This window comes from Thermobia domestica, chromosome 1 (assembly GCF_964235325.1).
Source record: "Thermobia domestica chromosome 1, izTheDome1.hap1.1, whole genome shotgun sequence".
NCBI lineage: Eukaryota > Metazoa > Arthropoda > Insecta > Zygentoma > Lepismatidae > Thermobia > Thermobia domestica.
The window spans coordinates 147,199,014-147,220,675 of record NC_137454.1 but is presented as its reverse complement, the minus strand read 5'-3'; positions in this window follow the sequence as shown (position 1 = coordinate 147,220,675).

Below are 21,662 nucleotides of genomic sequence, written 5' to 3'. Positions count from 1 at the left end.
GTTGTTCTTGTATACTCCTGTTTTCTCATTACATTATATCGAGGAGCTCACTTTCTTATGTAAGTAAATATTACAATTCCGGAAATAAAACCAATTCCAGAAATTGAATTGGTGGCGTTATTTGCCGAAGTTACCTTATATCACACTCACGACTAAATTGAAGGGCGATATGTATCACACCGTGTTACACAGCTAACTATGACCAGCGGGGATGGTTTACCTCTTCCTCTTTTAGTTCAGTTCATTTCTTCTCGTTACCAGAGGTTGTTGGTGTAACTACGGAACTTAAGAATCCTGCTTTAGTATTCTTGGCATTTTCTCCTATTATTAAGGCTCCGTAGTAATCGCTATTCCATTGGATTAGTTTTCAGAAATCTTCCTTTCTAGCTACATAGATATCACTTGTTTGCAGTACCGTATAAAGGTATATTTATGCAGTTTCGCACACTATCTGTCCTGTGCAAAGGTAGACGTCGACTGCACAGACATCTATATCACGAACCAATAAAATTATGTATTTTTCTCGAGAGAATTCCGTCGGTATTTCTTTCTTTGATATCTCTGACCATTGAAAAGTATTTGAACAAATATTTTAAGAGATATCATTTTACAAAAAAAAAAAATAAATAAATAAAAATAAAAATAAATAATAAAATAAAATAACTGTGTTTGAATGATGTTCACTTTCCTCCAGATTACGGACTATGCAAATGTATCACCGACTGTTGGTAACGAACCTACTGGGCCCGTGTGGGCTTGCCATCAACAGTCACTGACACATTTACGAAGCCGATCATCTACGGAAAATAGAACTCAAATTTGCCCAAATGAGAAAATTCCAGAGCCTCTTCCATCTCAACTCACAGTCCGGTATCCAGGCCTGCAGTTCATCATCAGCATCCCATCGTGAAATAGGTTGTGAACCACAAACTACCGACACAGAACATCGACCTACGAGTGGAGTTGGCAATGAGCACCATGGAGATCTTTATTTTGTCTGTAATGGCCCTACAAAATAAAAAAAAATCTCATATGAATCCCAAAACAGAAATTAGTAGCGCAACGGAAATAAATTTTGTACACTAAATGCCTAAACTGAATTTTAGTTGATTCTAACGAAGTGAATTTCTGTCAGGTCTGCTATTTCAACCCCGGTCACACTAAGTGAAATTAATTTTATATATTTTAAAGCGATAAACTTTTGATTGTTATTCACTGTTTACATACTACTTTCAAAATTTGTATACTACATACTAACAATACACAACTGAGTTTAATTTACTACTTAATACTAAATAATGAACTTTGTACTTGAAAAGAAAAGATTTTGTTTCGTCTCGTACATTTTATTTGTACTAATTTTCTGTGTGACAAGAAGATAAATAAACACAAGAGTATATATATATAAAAATATGTTGCAATGTTTGGTAATTGGGAATGAAATTTTTTAACCCATCTGAATGAGAAGGTTGAAGTACAAAATTGAATAAATTAACATTCTACTTTCTTCCCATCTCGTGAGTATTACTTTACACGCACTCGATTTCTATTGAACGTTAGGCAACTGCATATTATATGACATCTACAAATTTTTCATAATGAAAACAAATTTATTCACACAATAAATACCCTATACTACATATATGTATATACATCACATTTCGCTTCTGTGTGCTATATACTAATGAAATCTTGTACTATTCTCTGTCGTAGCAATGTTGTGCTCTCCAAGTGGGGCCAGCATAGAGGATTTATACACTTTAGGTGACCTCTTTATACAAGCTTAGGCCTATCCACATTTTTCCTTTCCACAACAAATCACAACGACATGGAGAAAATACACACAAGGAAAATATTCAATAAACTGTACTTAACCTAAAATCCCTAAACCTAACTATCTAACCTAACTTAACCTAACACATATTAAAATCACTTATTAAACACATAGATGAATTTTTATTTTGTTTAGTATATAGCCTGCACAGTTTTGTTAAGGACGTATTGAAACGAATCCCGTTAAATTTTATAATTTTCTAATTAAATGGTCAAAAATTTACAAATTATGCTCTCTGAAATCTGAACTTTTGTTTTCTCACGATGAGAATTCATAATACAAAACGAATATTTCACCATTGAGAAACATCTCCCATTACCAATAGCCGTATATGGCACCCTTTTCATTAATGTGAGCCGAAATTCATGTAAACATTTGTCTCATCATATCCAATCTGAAGTAAATCTGAGCCTAGAAAAACAGTGAATAGGTTTGCATTGTAATAGCGAGCAGTACGTGAAATTTTGAGGTTTACACATCTAACATATATTTTTTGGGGAAATGTATGTACCCGGAAGGTACACACATTTCATGGTCGGTTATGACAATCGTCAAGACATTGAAACTTAAGGAAAAGAAACCCCCCATTGAGCGAGCAGTGCTAGTGACATCATGAATCTATATACGAAATAACTTAGGGAAAACGACGCGGAATTTAAAACATCATGTTAAGCATCACAACACTAATAGAGACACACATCTTCAATTCAAAACGATGAAATTTTGCAGGTTAAGTTCGTCCAAAATATAAATTTGGATGTATAAATTACTTGGTCAATTCCATGGCATACAAATATTCCTTACGTTTTTCCGATTGTCCAGTAACAAAACTTTACCAAATTTACTTCGTCCCCTTGCCTACTGGCAAGTTCCCGGGACGTCAAAAAACAATCAAAGCTGGAACGACTCCATACTTTCTTCACAAAGAGGCAACGTGCTAATCCGACGCAAGCAGCTTGCTCTCTCGAACCACTACACTGTGAGCAAGTCAAACTATTTTCCTGTTGCGCCGCAGTCCTCAGGAGTTCATACTCCAAAAATGGTCCACTGACAGCCAATTACACTGAAATAAATTGCAGTTGCTTTCTGTAGACAAGATGCACTGCACGTCTGCTCATGGCGGATCCACTAACGAAAAGAACAAAGATAATTGGGAGAAGATTCCCAATTGGATCCTTTACAATGACGTAATGATAGGATGATCTAAGATCAAAAGGACCGAAACTCTTCACGACTGCAGAGATTGGAGATGCTCCAATCACAGACAATTTAGATTAAACAAAGAGATGCATCATGAAGTTATTATGGCTGACTTTACAAATGTGAAATTCTAAAGATGATTTATGAAATAAAAATTTTGATTTCTTTTGATGATCCCCTAAACCAAAAATATCCATGAAAATACATAGGAGAGGATTCAAAACGATCGGATATGACATTATTTTCTAAAATAACACTAGATTTTGGCTAAATATATGAATATTATACAATATAGATATATATAACCATATATTTTCGTCTAAATACACTTAAAATCATTATTTCAATAGAGTTTACCCAAAATTTGCAATCTACATGGAAATTGGGCAAACAAATAATTATATTTCCAAAAGTTCAATAAATATAAAATTCCTACATATATACTGGTTGCTCAAAACTTCCGGGCCATGTTACATTATACTATGTATAAGGTAACAATCTTATATCAATGTATACATTTATTTTTGAGCTAGTTGAATATACCCATGCTTCGCACGGGGGCTGTATTTGGAACTCAACGCCTGTGGAAGTATCACCATTGATCTCAGCGACCGCGAAAACTATGGATTTGATACTAATATCGGTCATTTTGGGCTATTTTTTTTTTACATGTCTCGGTATCCTCTCCCCGCGCTGACTCCCGGCTCGCATGCAATTGTAACTGAATTTGCAAGCCATCGCTATTGGAAGTGTCACCATTGATTTCAGCGACCGCAAAAACTATGGTTCAGGTTGTTTCATATATTGCATCGTGCATTACGTGAGCTCATTTCAGGGCTTGATTGGAACACTCTGACCTGGAGCGAGCGGAGGTCATTACAGTTGATTCCAATGTCACTTCTGTGCACGCGTCATAGAAAATAAAAAATAAATAAATAAATAAAATAAAAAATAAAAAATACGGAATTGATCAACACTATTTTTAATATGGTTCTACCTTATGGTCCATAGATTGTTTAGCAAACATTGGCGTTTCAAAATATCGCCACCATTAATCAAATATGTTTGACTAGAGTTTAGTTCTGTTGGTGAATGCCAGAGAAATATGACTAAATGTTGGAATCAAGATGGGTCCTGGGGACGAAGCTGCAACGAGGCCTGGGGGCAAAATTCCCAGAATCGACCTATATTCAACCTTGTCACTGCGTACATGTGGAACATACGTCTAATAACCTAACACTTATTCTCACATTCATCCCAACTCAATTCAAAAGCAGCATTGCATCCAGAATGCGGTTTTCCTCAAACATTTTCATGCGCTATTTTTCCAAAAAGTGCAAATATGTGCAGGTTTTCTCTTTGCATACAGTAAGAACAATGTTTTCGCTACGGGCATATTAAAAACTCACAGACATATTATGCCATATTTTCTACTAAAATGCCATTCTATCGTTTGACCATAGTTTATATGCTTTCAGTACCACAGCATTTTCCAAATATGATATTAAGTAGGGGATTATCATAGGAGTACGATAATAATATAAGCATCATTCCAAATATGATTATTGACTACGCATCACATCAACATTCTAAATATATTATATAAAACGATACATACATGTCGGTTGTGTCACCATGTTTACCAGCCTAAGAATATCTACTAGTGGTGGGCACAAAAACCGGTTTTTCGGTTCTTAGAAAAACCGAAACCGGTTTTTGAAAATTTTCAAAAAAACAGTTTCGGTTTTTCACCGAAACCGGTTTCGGTTTTCTTCAAAACCGGTTCGGTTTTTCACCGAAACCGGTTGTCGGTTTTCTCCAAAACCGGTTACCTGGTCCGGTTTCTGTTTTCTTCAAAACCGATTCTGATTTTTTTCCAAAATTTGTTCTATTTCTGACCAGAATGGTGTTTCGTTGTTCTCCGGAAACCGAATCCATTTCCACAGAAATAGTTTTATGTGTTTTCGAAAAGTTTTCACCGAAACCAGTTTCGGTGAAAACCGAATCGGTTTTGGAGAAAACCGAACCGGTTTTGGAGGAAAAGGAAAACGGTTTCGGTGAAAAACCGAACCGGTTTTGGAGAAAACCGAAATGTCGGTTTTTCGGGTTTCGGTTTTTATAAAAAGCGGTTTTGCCCATCACTAATATCTACACGTAATGTAGGAATAGTCGCATTCAAAATCAATTTCCTATTTTCTGTCACTAAGCAGCGCCTCTTCGACTTCGGCGGATAACCAAATTTACACGTCCCATGAGTTAATTGGAAACTGCTATCACTTCTTTTCCTGCACACTATCTTATGTGTACACTATTAAGGTTTCATTATAACAAATTATATCGAGTCAATCTTTTACTTCATTCTTGCGAGTTTTTGCTAAGAATTGTCTGGTTTGGTCCCACTGAGCGACGGTGAGAATGAAGGTATGAAAGTGAGAAGAGTGAAGAGTAGTGTTGCCACGAGACGAGACATTTCTCGTGTCTCGTCTCGTCTCGTCTCGTAAACGAGACGAGACACGAGACGGGACAGAACCCTTTTAGACGAGACACGAGACGAGACAGGTTGCTTGTCCCGTCTCGAAAACGAGACGAGACGAGACGGGACGTCTCGTGAAATGTCTCGTCTCGTCTCGTGTCTCGAAAATGAAAATGCTGGCGGGAATGGCCAAGATTGAAATTGCCAGTGGTCATATAGATTGCAGAAGGAAAATCCCCTTTCTGAGAAAACATGTTGAAAAGCCTTCATAGAAAAGTGTCCTCTGTCTATTGAATGAAACAATCGTGATACATGAGCTTCCAGGAATATTATCCTTAATGTCTTGTCCCCAATTCCCCTTGCTGTAAACTGAGGAATTCTCATTTTTTTTTCATTTCTGGCTGGAATGATGAAAAACAAAATCAAAGACAGGGAAGATTTTTACAAGGTCAAGAAACCGAACTACCACCACCATCTATTCAATTTGAAAACTGGGTAAGGTCTACACTCATTACAGGCTGTAGTTGAAAGTTCTAGCTGAGATGGCGGCAGAGAACAGAACAGACTACACTTGTCTTTATTCTCTGGTGGCGGTATTCTTTTTGCTATATGAACCGAAAACGGCAATTGAAGTATGTCATCTTGCAACTAAAATTTTGTCTTCTCTCAATCTCTCTCTCTCTCTCTCTCTCTCTCTCTCTCTCTCTCACACACACACACATAAAAACACACTTTTACCATTTTACCAATCCCTCGCTTATTATACAGCAGTCATGTTGTAAAATTCACCTCTTCGTTTGGAAGGCGGGCGAAGGACAAAGAAGGCAAAGATATTACCGACGAACTCTTCAAATTGTTTGCTCTCAGCAAATTTATGATACTAATAATAACACTTTAGGTGAAGAGGTTTTATAGGGGGACCTTCGTTTTGTTACGCGGAAATGTTTGATCTGTCCAGAGTGCGAAATTGCCCTCTGCATCCATGTTGAGAGGAGATGGATACTTTCCTTTCCTAGTGAATAATATTCATTAGGACCTGAATTATCTTCAGAAATTGTTTCTTACAGAGTGTAAAGAACATGTGGTATAATATTCATGGAACTCCGTTGAAAGCAGAAAATATTATGAGAATGATCAAAATTCGAACATTGAAGAACATAGTTAACAGAAAAGAAATAGAATACCCAAATCATATTTTTAAACCTGCTATAAAATGTATATCCTACATTTTTACTAATTTCTTACTCCCATGAAAGTATCCTGGAAGGATATTCTCTCCAATCTTTTCAGACTGAAATCCTTTTATCCCGTACGATTTCCCCACCTGACAATACGAAAAAACAAATGCTGTTAAAATCCATACACATGACCCTTCCGGGACTCAACCCGGGGCCTTCAAGCCGATGGTCTATCACCGCAGACCGCTCGGCTTGGTATGAAGATGTACGTTGTATGATTGCGAATAGATCACGACAATATAAGAAACTTTAATCCAAAATGGCCACCCAAAAATCAACTTTTTTAAAGACCACTAGCTAATCTGGGTGTACTGTCATGAGTTTGTTATACAAACGGGACAACCACTACATAGTAGCACATACCCCGCGGTTATGGGAACAGATATGAACCATGAAGGTGAAGACTGGCTCCATGCATTCTTTCGTCCGATGTGTCGTTCAGCTCCCATTACTATGGCATTTTAAGTAGAGCTTACTGTGCAGTAACATAAAAAATTTCAATGAAATACTTTCCATTACTCAATAAAATTATTTGGTTCCGAGCTTTTTTTTAAAAAAAAATAATTGCAACAAATCTAAATATGCTAAAATGGAAAGTAGTTTTTGGATTGGTATGGGTTAACACTGTGAAACCTAAAGGCTGGAATATGTGAAATCAAAGTGTACTATTCTCTATTTTCTATATATCTTTCCATCTCTCTCTCTCTCTCTCTCTCTCTCTCTCTCTCTCTCTCTCTCTCTCTATATATATATATATATATATATATATATATATATATATATATATATATACTATAAAGCAAGTGGGCTGATAGTATACGATAGTGTCGGGAATGGTGACACCTTTACATCGAACTTTGCTTGTCGTGTAGTAAACATTATTTGACATTAGTGTCTTCATCTTCGACGTACCTATTAGCAATTTACTGTATATTCGTGTATTGAAACTGGTGAAACAAATTGCAATGTTTCAGAATGTAAAAAAAAAAAAAAAAAAAAAAAAACCAAGAAGCCAGGGTCGAAACTTTGGCCGAATGGATGATGATGGGAAAATTAGTGGAATGAAGAAAGTGGTAGGATACTAGACAACTTCGACAAAACACACACATTCGAAAAATGAAATGAAATGAAATCTTTGAGTTTTACGTCCCACAGTTATGCCGGTTAGGCTAAAGGAGACAGTGATGATGAGTAATGAATTAAATGGTGGAATGAAGAAAGTGGGAGGAAACGGGAGAACCACGAGAAAACCCACGCACACGTTGTTTGTCCACCAGAAAGTTCAGTTGGCGGGGCTCGGATCGAACCCGAGACCCCAAGCAATAGAGGTGAACGCTCTACCACTGAGCCACCGCGGTCCCCACACACATTCAATGTTTGTCTACCACAAAACTCACATGGCACTAACCGAGATCGAACCGACTACCACATACACCAGAGGTGAAGGCTTCAGGGTGTAGCTACCGTAACATTTGTTGTCTTGTGTGTTCTGGGTAATACTTGTAGCTTAGTTGTATCTTATTTAGCATGGTGCAACCTGCTATGCTGCTATATATTTACGAGACAAGACGAGACAAAACGAGACAAACGAGACGAGACGAGACGAGACGGGACAGAGCCTCTCGAGACGAGACACGAGACGGGACGAGCACATTTTTTCGAGAGGAGACACGAGACGAGACATGATGTGCACGAGACGAGACGAGACAGCCTGAAGTCTCGTCTCGTCTCGTCTCGTGGCAACACTAGTGAAGAGACACATTCAAACTGCTGTTTGCGCGGGAATATTAAAAATAAAGGTAAACGAGGGGAACAATAACATTTTCGAACTTCAATAGAATAGGGGCTTAAGGGATCAGAACTTAGTCCAACGAAGTTCGACTTTTGCCGACACTAATCACTACCGATGATTTATTTTTAAATTCCATTGACATATCAAATGCTTCCAATTTGGAGGAATTTATTGGGGTCATTTTTACATCAACTTTTTGTATCACCAGCATATTATTTTGTGTATACGTGTCTAGTTGTGTGATGTTTTTATCTATCTACATACATACAAAACATAAGTACACACACTCTTCATATATGTACGTGTTAGTGTATTTTAATATGTTAATTAATAATAAGTATCTTAAATTCGGAACTTTCATTCATTAAGAAATTAAGTAATTACTATAATTTCAGACATATATAGTAGCCAAAGTATATTTTGGATTTTAAGTACAAACATTGAACATATTCTTCACCTCCATCGATCAATATTTAAAAATTCACAAAGAAGGCTCCTTCTGAATTTCCATTACATTTCACAAAATATTTCTTACCGTAAAAAGATCGAAATTAAAATTTATTTATTTATTTATTTATTGAACAAATTCCCAGATACAGCATAACTTTGCCATTTTACACAGGGACATGCTAACAAAAGAAAAAAAAACAAGACAACAATAACAACAACATAGAAAAAAGAGTGTAAAAGTAAAACTATTCCGTCAAAGCTCGTGTAATTGTTCTTTCAAACACTGGGTAGCTCGAAAAAATGTCCACATCAGTTGTTACTTGATTATAACAGTTTGGTATTCTATAAAAAAGAGACCTCTGTATAACAGCCAACCTAGGACGGGCAAGATGGAATAGGTGGGTATTCCGGGTGATGCGGGAAGGGACACGTAAGGATAGTTCCTGAAGTAATATTTCCGATCTTAAGCTTCCATTAACTATTTTATGTAGATATTTCAGGTCAGAGATAATTCTGCGTACTTCAGGAGTCTGAATATTAAGATGTCGCAAGAGCTCCTTCTTAGACAATATTCGAAGTGCAGGAACACGAAAACGGACTATAGCGATGAAGAAATTGAGAACAGAATCAAGTCTGGAGAGATGTGTAGGTGCTGCCATGGCCCATATGGGAGAGCAGTATTCGATCTTGGGCGCTATTAAAGTCTTATAAAAAGTTGCTAATGAAGAAACAGTGCGTAGTTCGGTGAATCGATAAAGAAGTCCCAACATGCGCATTGAATTCTTTAGTATTGAGGAGATGTGGTCAAAGAAGGTGAGTTTGGAATCAAAGATGACACCAAGGTCGTTATGACTAGCAGAATGTGTGATAGGGGAATTGTTGATATGGTATGTGGAGGGGACAGGAGACTTTTTCAAAGTAATAGTAATACTGTCACATTTCTTACTGTTGAGTTTCAAGTGCAACATTTCACACCAGCCTGTAAGGTAATTTATGTCTTCCTGTAGAGCAATTGTGTCATGGAGACACGATATTTCTTTGTATAACTTACAATCGTCAGCAAAAAGCAGAAGGCCACTAGGTTGAGCTGATAAGTGCGTGTAGAGATCATCCATATACAGGACAAACAGCAGAGGCCCAAGTACACTCCCCTGAGGTACCCCTGAGATCACGGGTTGGGGGTTAGAAGTCGCCCCTGAAAGAACAACTCTCTGTTTACGGTCCTTCAAGTAGCTTGTGATTAGAGAGAGAAATTTGCCATGTACATTAAATCTATTGGAGAGTTTATGAAGAAGATGAATGTGACTGACAGAATCAAAGGCCTTCGAGAGATCAAAGTAGATAACATCTAATTGAGTATTGTTATTCATACATTTGACTGCACAGGAAAGAAGAGTACTTAAGTCTGAGAGACTTGAGCTTTTCGGTAGAAAGCCGTGCTGACAACTATGGATGTAAGGTGAGGTGAATTTAAGTAGCCTGTCTTTGATTATTTTTTCGCAGATAATTGATATTACAGAAAGAAGAGATATTGGCCTATAGGAGGATACATGATCTTTAAGTCCTGATTTGTATATTGGGGTCACGTGAGCTAGTTTCCAACTGGTGGGATAATACCCTTCCTTGAAGCATCTATTGAATAAGATAGATAGAGGAACCGCAATAACTGAAGCAGTTTTGTTGAGAAAGAGAGGACTAATTTTATCGGGTCCAAGTGATCTATGTGGAGATAACGATAGCAAGAGAGCCAGAACTTCGCCCGGGGTGGTAGAGAGAATGGATAAGGTGTCCGAACAGATGGGGTGGAGAGGGGGGAGATGGGTTGTAGAGGGAAGGGAAGTAAATGCTTTGCAGAAGTAGTTATTGAAGAGGTCTGGTCTTTGATTATCACTCGCTACAGTATTTTCATCTTGAACTGTTGCCGGTATGCCCGGAGATTTTGTTCTAGATTTAATTACAGACCAAAAGACTTTAGGGTTAATAACAGTAAAATCACCAATTGAGTCCATGTATTCAAAATATTTACGCCGCTGTACCTTCTTGGCAAGACTTCTAATTCTAGCAAAGTTTTTGTATGTGTAGTCACTCGGATGTGATTTCCATTGAGTCCAGGCAAGCTTTTTGTTTTTAAAAAGTTCACGAAGTTCATTGTCGTACCAGACCGGAAACCTGTTCGATTTTGATGCTTTCACCGGCACAAAGTCCTTTATGGCTGAGTGGACAACAGATGTAAATAAGTCCACAGCGTCGTCAACAGTTCCTACCTCTAACAAACACCAAGGAAACAGTTCAATAGCCCGGCAGATGTCACCCCAGGGGGCTTTCTTCCAAAGAAGTTGTGACCTACTTTTGAGGGGCTGGTTTGTAGTAGTGGAGGGGAGGAAATCGAAAGAAACATCCAAGGAATCGTGATCCGAGGGAAAAAGATTTCTGCATGGGACAACACAACGAGGTTCTAAGTTAGAGAGAATATAGTCAAGATTGCTATTATTGCGGGTATTATGCATATTATGTTGACCTAGACCAAGTCCATGAATAAAATTGTCCATGAAATAACTGTCGTTTCCATCTTTAGCGACGCGATGCTTGCTGTCCTGCCACGTGATGGAAAGGTTGAAATCACCCAATAGGATGACGTCACCGTGTGACAACGAATGTAACAGTGAGTCATGGCAAGCTTCTAAAATGCTATTGATGTGGTCACATACAGAATAAAATTTAAAATTTTACAATTATTACTGGAAATTATTACTGTCACCCATTTCGAACAACTTAAAAGCACATAGTTTTTAATGTATTGAAATTTCATTTCTTATCGATAGTATGAAACGTTGTAAATAGTAGTAATTTTCGAGAACTGTTCTCCTGGTGAATCTGTATAAACCAAAGGTAGTTTTGTCAAGTTTAACAAAAAGTCCAAAATGAGAGACTTGAAAACAGCTCTTATTTGAAAAAGGACACATAATGATCGTTTTTGGTTCCTGCAATGGTCTTCCAAGAAGATTAATAAAAATTCAGTGTACCATAACAACAAAAGCTGCTTTTCTGATATATATATATATATATATATATATATATATATATATATATATATATATATATATATATATATATCATAATTATTGGTAAGGTGAGTGTAAGAGGCGCCGAAATCTCTAGCTACGGCTCTGACTCTCGGTCAATTTGTCTGGTTCCCAAGCCGGTTCCGGTAAACGCTCCTGGTTCGAAATTCGAAAGAAACGCTTCATCTTGATCTGGGGCCTGGAACAAGGTACAGGACGCGAGGGATAGCATGAGCTATGACCTTGAAATCCGCCACCAACACACTTGAAAGGATCAGGCAATCGTAATAGTGTTACTAACTACCACAGCGATGAACTAGAATTTGGCGATTTGAAGCATTTCTGGGAAGGGATGACAAAGACACTTTGAATCAATCTGCAGCCTGCATTTCTCATCTTCATTTAGAAAAATCTGAACAATAAAGTAGCATATTTGTTTAATAAGATGTAAAAGTGCACTCGGTCCGTTAAAGGTTTCCTTACTCGTTTATTTTTTTAATACATGATGATCGTAAAGTAAGCTAAAATAACTAAAAATTATATCACATAACACCACCTATATTTACAATCCATTCATTCTGGGGACCACGACTCATGTCCTAGCCGGGGCCGCGGTGGTCAGTGGTAGAGCGTTCACCTCTGGTGCTAGGGGTCCCGGGTTCGATCCCAGCCCCCGCCAAATGAACTTTGTGGTGGACAAACACCGTGTGCGTGGGTTTTCTCGGGGTTCTCCCGTTTCCTCTCACTTTCTTCATTCCGCCATTTCATTCATTACTCATCATCATCGTCTCCTTTAGCCTAACCGGCATAAGCGTGGGACGTAAAAATCAAAGATTTCATTTCATTTTCATGTCCTAGTCTCAGGGAAATCGTGGCTACAGACCTGTCAACTTCTTCCCCTCTCATAGAGGGAAGTTTGTCATTTTCTCTGGTAAAATAAAGTGGTCCTATTGGGACCTTCCCTCCCAGGGTGGTTATTTATGACACAGATGGGGGCGTCTTAAGAGACACATGCAGAAGCCGAACTGGACACAGTGTTCTTGTGTTCAGTGAAGAGTTGTTCTTTGTACATAGTTCTGTGTTGTGTGCTGGTTTGTTCTTTTTTTTAAAATTATAATGGAGGGTAAGAAGAGCGGAAAACTTGGAGGATCGAAATTAATTCACAGCCAAAGCAGAGAGATTTTGGTTAATGTTTATGATTTTATGAAGAGAGAGGCTGACAATGGAAATCCAATTAATGTAAAACAAGTGCAAAAGCGAGTATCTGAAGCTACCGGTATTTCAGTAAGGACACTAAAACGTGTTTTGAGTGAGCGAAAAAAAAATCACGGGAACGAGCTTTTCTACCCCGAATAAGAAGCGAGCACAACGAAAAACAAAAATCTCAGTGGATGATTTTGACAAATGCGTTATTCGTCGAACAATTAATGAATTTCATATTGTTCACGGTCAACGACCTTCTGTAAAATCACTGTTGCGAGTACTTCGAGAAAAGATTAATTTTAATGGAAGCACTTGGTCTTTACGGAAAATAATCCGTTCCTTGGGATTTAGATGGATTAAGGCTGAAAACAATAGACGACTACTTATTGAAAAAGATGAATTTCGGTCAAAGAGGTTGGCTTATTTGCGAGCTATAGATCATTACAGAACGCAGAACCGCCCCATAATTTACATGGATGAGACGTACTTGCATTCATCGTACACAAAACAACACGCGTGGAGTGATAAGAAGAATACAGGTTTACTCACACCAATTTCTAAAGGACAACGCGTAATAATCATGCATGCTGGCGGAGAAAACGGTTTCATTCCAGACGCGTTAGTCATGTTCAAATCTGGAACGAAATCTGGCGATTATCACGACGACATGAATTATGAAAACTATGAAAAGTGGTTGAAGTCACGGCTAATTCCTAACTTGCCAAGTAATTCAGTTCTTGTGATAGACAATGCACCATATCACAATGTCTGTTTAGATACTTCACCGACATCATCATCTCGTAAAGCTGTAATGATCGATTGACTTGTAAGACACAATATTCCTTTTAGAGAAAATATGTACAAACCAGAACTTTATAATTTAATCAAAGCCAATAAAGCTCGTTTTCGGATATTTAAAGTAGATTGCTGAATATGGGCATACAGTTCTTCGTTTGCCCCCGTATCATCCTGATCTAAACCGGATAGAGTTGATTTGGGCTGCAGTTAAAGAAAATGTAGCAGCAAGAAATACCACTTTTCCCATTATCGATGCGATGAAACTCGCTGAAGAGAAATTTACAATGATAACAGCGGAAGAGTGGAAGGCTAGGTGTGATAAAGTACGAAGATGTGAACAAGCATATTTGCAAATGGAACCTCAGTTAGACGTTCTTACTGAAAATGTTACAATAAACTTAGCCGAGGACAGTGACAGTAATAGTGACTCTTCTGAAGAAAGTGACGACGAGACGGTAGACGATGATGATGAGATGGATTGTATGGACGGTATTAAGCCTTTATACATACCTGAAGCTACAGTTAAGCCTATCATAATATATATAAGTTGCGTTAAGTAGTTATTATCCATTGTTGTTACTTATGTTGGACGTTAGTATCGGCATGTGTTAGCAGAGCCGTAGCTAGAGATTTCGGCGCCCGGGGCGAAGTAGAATTCGGCGCCCCTACACTCATCTTACCAATCTTACCAATCATTATATATCTATATATATAAAAGAGAACGTACAAATCCTTTGTTAGCTCATCACGCTAATACGGCTGAACCAATTTCTTTCATTTTTGGGGGGTTATTAAGATTTGGACCCTAGATGGTTTTTATCATATCACTTTAATTTTCAATTACCAGTGTCTTGAGATAATTGACCATTCAAGTGTCCATAACGTACAAATCCTTTGTTAGCTCATCATAGCTAAATCTAACCGTATTTATATGCAACCCACATGACCGTGTCACTCGGCGGGTTAACATAAATGACAGGCGATATAATGTTAACATTTACTCCAATCTTCTATGGTTTTTATCATATCACTTGAAAGCGAAAAAGTAAAAATTATCTAAGTAACAAAGTTTATTGCGTTCCGGGGTGACCCCAGCGAAGCGGGGTGAACGCTGCTAGTATATATATGTAAGAAAAGCAGCTTTTGTTGTTATGCTACGCTGAATTTTTATAAATCTTCTTGGAAAGACCATTGCATCAACTAAAAACGATCATTATGTATCCTTTTTCAAATAAGAGCTGTTTTCAAGAGTCTTATTTTGGGCTTTTTGTTAAGATTGACAAAACTACGTTTGGTTGTATACAAATTCACTAGGAGAACAGTTCAGGAAAATTACTACTATGTACAACGTTTAATACTATCGATAAGAAATTAAATTTCAATACATTAAAAACTATGTGCTTCTAAATTGTTCGAAATGGGTGACAGTATTAATTTCCTATAATAATTGTAAACATTTTAATTTTATTCTGTATATGACCACATCAATAGCATTTTAATTTCGATCTTTTTACGGTAAAAAATATTTTGTGAAATGTAATGGAAATTCAGAACGAGCCTTCTTTGTGAATTTCTAAATATTGATCGATGGAGGTGAAGAATATGTTCAATGTTTGTACTTAAAATCCAAAATATACTTTGGCTACTACATATGTCTGAAATTATAGTAATTACTTAATTTCTTAATGAATGAAAGTTTCGAATTTAAGCTACTTATTATTGATTAACATATTAAAATACACTAACACGTACTTATATTAAGAGTGTGCGTACTTATGTTTTGTATGTATGTAGATAGATAAAAACATGACACAACTAGATACGTATGCACAAAATAATATGCTGACAATACAAAAAGTTGATGAAAAAATGACACCAATAAATTCCTTCAAACTGGAAGAATTTCATATGTTAATGGAATTTAAAAATAAATCATTGGCAGTGTTTAGTATCTAAAAAAGTTGAACTTCTTTGGGCTAAGTTCTGATCCCTTAAGTCCCTATTCTACAACTGCTTGAAGTTCGAAAATGTTATTGTTCCCCTCGTTTATCTTTATTTTTAATACTATCGCACAAACAGCAGCTTGGATGTGTCTCTTCACTCTTCTCACTTTCATACCTTCATTCTCACCGTCGCACAGTGGGACCGAACCAGGCAATTCTTAGCAAAAACTCGAAGAATTAAGTAAAAGATTGACTCGATATAATTTGTTATAATGAAGCCTTGATAGTGTACACGTAAGATAGTGTGCAGGAAAATAAGTGATAGCAACTTACAATGAACTCATGGGACGTGTAAATTTGGTTATCCGCTGAAGCCGGAGAGAAGATAGGAAATTGATTTTGAATGCGACTATTCCTACATTGCGTGTAGATATTCAGTGGCTGGTAAACATGGTGACACGACCGCCATGTATGTATCGTTTTGTATATTTAGAATATTGATGTGTAGTCAATAATCACATTAGCAATGATGCTAATATCATTATCATATCCTTATGATAATCCCCTACTTAATATCATATTTGGAAAATGCTGTGGTACTGAAAGCATATAAACTATGGTCAAACGATAGAATGGCATTTTACTAGAAAATATGGCATAATATGTCTGTGATTTTTTAATATGTCGTAACAGAAACATTGTTCTTACTGTATGCAAAGAGAAAACCTGAACATATTTGCACGTTTGGAAAATATAGCACATGAAAATGTTTGAGAAAAACCGCATTCTGGATGCAATGCTGCTTTTGAATTGAGCTGGGATGAATGTGAGAACAAGTGTTAGGTTATTAGACATGCACGCAGTGACAAAGTTGAATATAGGTCGATTCTAGGAATTTTGCCCCCAGACCCATCTTGTTTCCAACATCTAGTCATACTTCTCTGTCATTCACCAACAGAACTAAACTCTACTCAAACATATTTGATTAATGGTGGCGACATTTTGAAACGTCAATGCTAAACAATCTATAGACCATAAGATAGAACCATATTAAAATGGTGTTGATCAATTCAGTATTGTGTTTTCTGTGATGCGTGCACAGAAGTGACATTGGAATCAACTGTAATGAGACTCCGCTCGCTCCAGCTCAGATTGTTCCAATCAAGCTCTGAAATGATGCAATATATGCACGATGCAATATATGAAACAACCTGAACAGGTTACTGATGCTTGTAAATCATAATATGTTTAATATATCTGATAATATATTCATATCAAACACTTGTGATGAGATACTTTTTATGTATTGAAGCGTCCTTGCATCTTCATTGTCATAACGAATCCTCCACAACTTTGAACTAATTTTGAGAAGCAAGAACTTTTCTTCAATTTTATTACTCTTCAGTTGTAAAATGAATAAGTACACTTTTTTCTTTCATACATAAGAATATAAGCCAATCGTAAATTGCCAAATCAAAGCATATTGCCCACGCGTTTGTTTATGCCAATCATATAATCTGTTATATAATTTAGGCGCGAATATAAGGAATATTTCCTTTTATGATGTAAAACTCTATGTTTTTGATTAAATAATGTCGAAATAACATTATTATAGCCACTGCATACGCCGAACTAATTGATTTCAACTTTCCGCTTCATATTGCGAATTCTTATTTTTGCCAAGAATTCAGTGCTTTGGCCCCACTGTGCGTCGTGATTAATTCGATTGGGTAGAAAAACGTTTTGAAGTCAGCAAATTCATCACTGTCAAAACGCCGAACACGACTTTGCTCGTTTCTGATTTTGAAAATGCTCATGCGCAGTGGCGTCGGAAGTATTTTTCAGCTGGGGGGGCAAACCGCTGTCTTGAAAATAGACACGGGAATGTAACATAGGTAAGATAATACGAATATACGTTTGTGATGTACCAATTATTTGATTTGATTAGTTAATAATAATAATAATAATAATAATAATAATAATAATAATAATAATAATAATTGAAGCTATAAACAGTTTCGTGAGAGTGAAATTTCCATCTATTAGAGGCAAATTAGTTTACATCTTTAGATTAATTAATTCCGTGGTAGTTTTGTGCTGGATTTTTGTCTGGTGCAGAAATTTTCAACCACTGAAATCAGGATTAAAAACATATAAAATTGTAAAATTTGTACTGCTCACAATGACTGTTTGTAAGTACAAAGTTTACCATTTTACATACTGGTACATATTTTTAACTGTATTGGACATGGTCACACGGACACTATTAAAGAATCTTAAAGCTACTTAAATCACTTGAAAACGAGGAAATTAAAATTATATTTTTAAAAATCCAGTTCTGGTGTTGCAGTACACTGTAATATTAGAAATTGCTATTTAGAACTAAAAACTTTGTAGCATTTTGTAGTAGAAAGTAACTTGTACAATATAAAGCAAGCTACATAATTAAGTAAAAAATAAGAAAATATATTTTTCCTACGTACTTGACTTCGTACCAGAAATGGAAAAAGTGGAATTTTGACTAAAGACCATAAAATTTATACAGAAAATTCAATTACTCTAATTATCCAGAGTTATTTATATTTTTTACTACACTTACTTCAGTACATCCAGTTTGTTATTACATTCACCTTTCTTCCTAATCTCATTTTATTCACTTCACTTCACACTAATAAAGTAGACACAATTAATAAGAAATAATTCAAGTTTATATTGAATTTTAAGTGCTATTTTGTAATTTAAATAATTGGTTATAATACGCATAATATTTTCACTTACGTAATTCTACATTTATTTCTTTTCAACATTGACCAATAGTATCTTTTATTTCGCTTGTCTTTGAATTATCTTGCAATGGTGTTTAAGTCTGGTCGCTACACATATGCAACAACAGCAGATGAGCCAATCTTTCCTGCGTTATGAACGTCCTCAAATGTGTCTTTAGACGACGCAAATAGCTGAATGATCTTTCGCAAATGCTTAAGAAGCTGGCATAGCGAGAACGAAAGTTCCTAGACGAACAACTTGGTCGAGAAGGCTGCGAACAGTAGTGGGTTTCAGCACTAATAGTTTTTAATATTCTGATGGTCGTCAGCGACTCAGTCGTCATCAAAGTAGGTGGAAGCAGCCTGAGCTGAGCTCATAATCTATCCAGGTTAAAATCCGATGAGTGAACTCCCAATTCCTGATTCAAATATTCTCTTGAGAGAGGCCCACCAGCACATATAGCTCCTTCAGAAAGTGTCTTCTAGAGTTTTATGAGTTGTTTGAGGCCTGGCTGATTGAAACGACACTGCACTTCATTCAACAAAGAGTCAATGATTTCGAAGTACATTTTTCGAAGATCTGATACAGGTTCTAGGGTAGCTGCTATAGAAGGATTATCAGTCTCCTCCAACCTAATTGGTGTTCTCTTTTGATCTTCATGAAGTGGACAATTTTAAGTGTAGTATATCTGCATTTTCCTTTGCTTCCTTATAGATGTTTTCAAATGCACTGTTCGTTCGTAGGTTTCTCAGAGTATCCTCTAGATAGAATCGCTGCTGCTCTTTTAAATCCAGAAGCAGAAGCTTCAGAATTTTGAAGCACTTTCGCCAGTGGTCCGCAAGGTACAAAAGCACGTATACTGACTATCAGAAAAAATATTCCGAATTTGTTCATTCTTTTCAAATACCCTTTTAGAATTACTTTTTGATCATCATTTGGAATACTTGTATTACTGACGATTCTTTTCCAACGTGATTTGAATTCGTTTGTAGTAGATTGAAATCTGATTAGAGATTTTCGCCTAACACACCAGCGAGTAGGACAAACAGGCAGCAAATATTTAGGATTACTTTCGTTGATAGCTTTACAGGGTTCAAGAACAATGTCGGCGTGCGTATATTGTCTATCGTTTTGCAGAATCCAGGTTGATGTTTCAAACATCTTTCACTATGGCCCGCACGTCACACAAAGATTCGCATTTTCGTGCTACTTCCTGCAATGGAAGATCTAATGCTTGATTATTGCAATTAATGTATACAGCTTTCGGATGTTGAGTCGAAGTTATCTTCTGCACACCATTCACTCGTCCTGACATGATAGCTGCACCATCATGACACTGTTCGCGTATATTTTCTGCATTCAAGTTAGGTTTCGTTAGAATATCTTTGATCGTGAATTCTGTTTCCGATTTTGTGCCATATGGGGTGATCATTTCCATAAATATTTTGTTGGGTTTGATGAAACAGAGTCAATACAGCGCATACAGAGACAACTGTTTTTTCTTTAAAATATCAGTCGTGCAGTCGGCTATGATTGCATAAAATGGAGACTCTTTAGCTTCTGCTACCAAGTCTCTCCATATTGCATGTCCCATAATCTTTAAAATTTGATTTTTTCAATCAGCACTAAGCCAGATATCCCGTCGATTAATCAATTGATTGAGAACAGGCACATCCATTTTTCTTTCAGCCAGGAGTGACATCAAATTACCCATACTATGCAAATGTCCACTGATTGCTTGACCACTGCGAGCTAAATATCTAACACTACTAGTTATTATAAGCAGTGACTGTTTTTCTTATTCTTATTTGCAAACTTGGTCTGAAAGGAAAGCTGAAACACGTGTTCTGTTTTTGCACTCATATCTTAACCTTTTCACTAGCACTGGGACATATGTGTCCCACGATACATTTTCAGAGGACCCCTGGTAGTTTACCACATTTTATTGCTATGAATCGATGTTTCACTGGTAAAGAGAAGCCTGCTAATGGTTCACAAAATTCTTATTAACATTATCAAATAGACAGTAGTAGAAGTGAACGTGAACAATGAAAGTGACGAACAATGTGCTAGTGATAAAGCAGTTGCGTGTACTGTAATTTGGAAAAGGATGCAGAAATATAAAATATTTGTAATCATAAATACGACCCAATTGTTTTTATGACAATATACGTTTCATAATTGAAAATACAAGATCATTCATGTCAATACCACTGGGATATATAGGTCCCACGTAAAATATCATAGGAATAGCTACATAATGTCCCACCCTTCCCACGTCGAAAAACGAAACGGTGGAAATTCTTTTTTTATATATATATTTATACGTTTGAAAACAACTTAAAATAGCCATATATTAATGTTTCTCACTCCGAAAAAAAATGGTAGTGAAAGGATTAAACGAGCAAAACGACAATAGAGTTCGCATTTTTCATATGCTCTGAATTATTAATCCTACCTTATACATTTTTCCTCCTCACTATAAAACTTACTGCACTCTGCATATTGTTTGTAAGAACATTAATTTAACTTTATGGAAAATGTATTTAGGCCCTAAATATTCTGTTACTCATTTAAACTGTTATATTTTTCAAACTTTAAAATCTCGCTCAACGACTCGTTTCATATTGCAGACTTACGATTACTTAAACAACAATTTTAAAAGAATTTACAGTGTTTTGAGAATGTACACCAATGGAAATAAAGAGAATTTTCAATTCTTTTTCCTAACTCTTTTTGTCTAACATGGGGGCAGAAAAAGCGCCCGGTCTCTTGTTTCAAAGAGAAAGATGAATTTGAAATAGATATTTTTTTTGCATTACTATAAAAAGTAAAATTTAGTTCATATAATCAGTGTTGTGTGATGTTTTTACAGTCTGAAAGTGAGGGGGCAAAACGAGTAT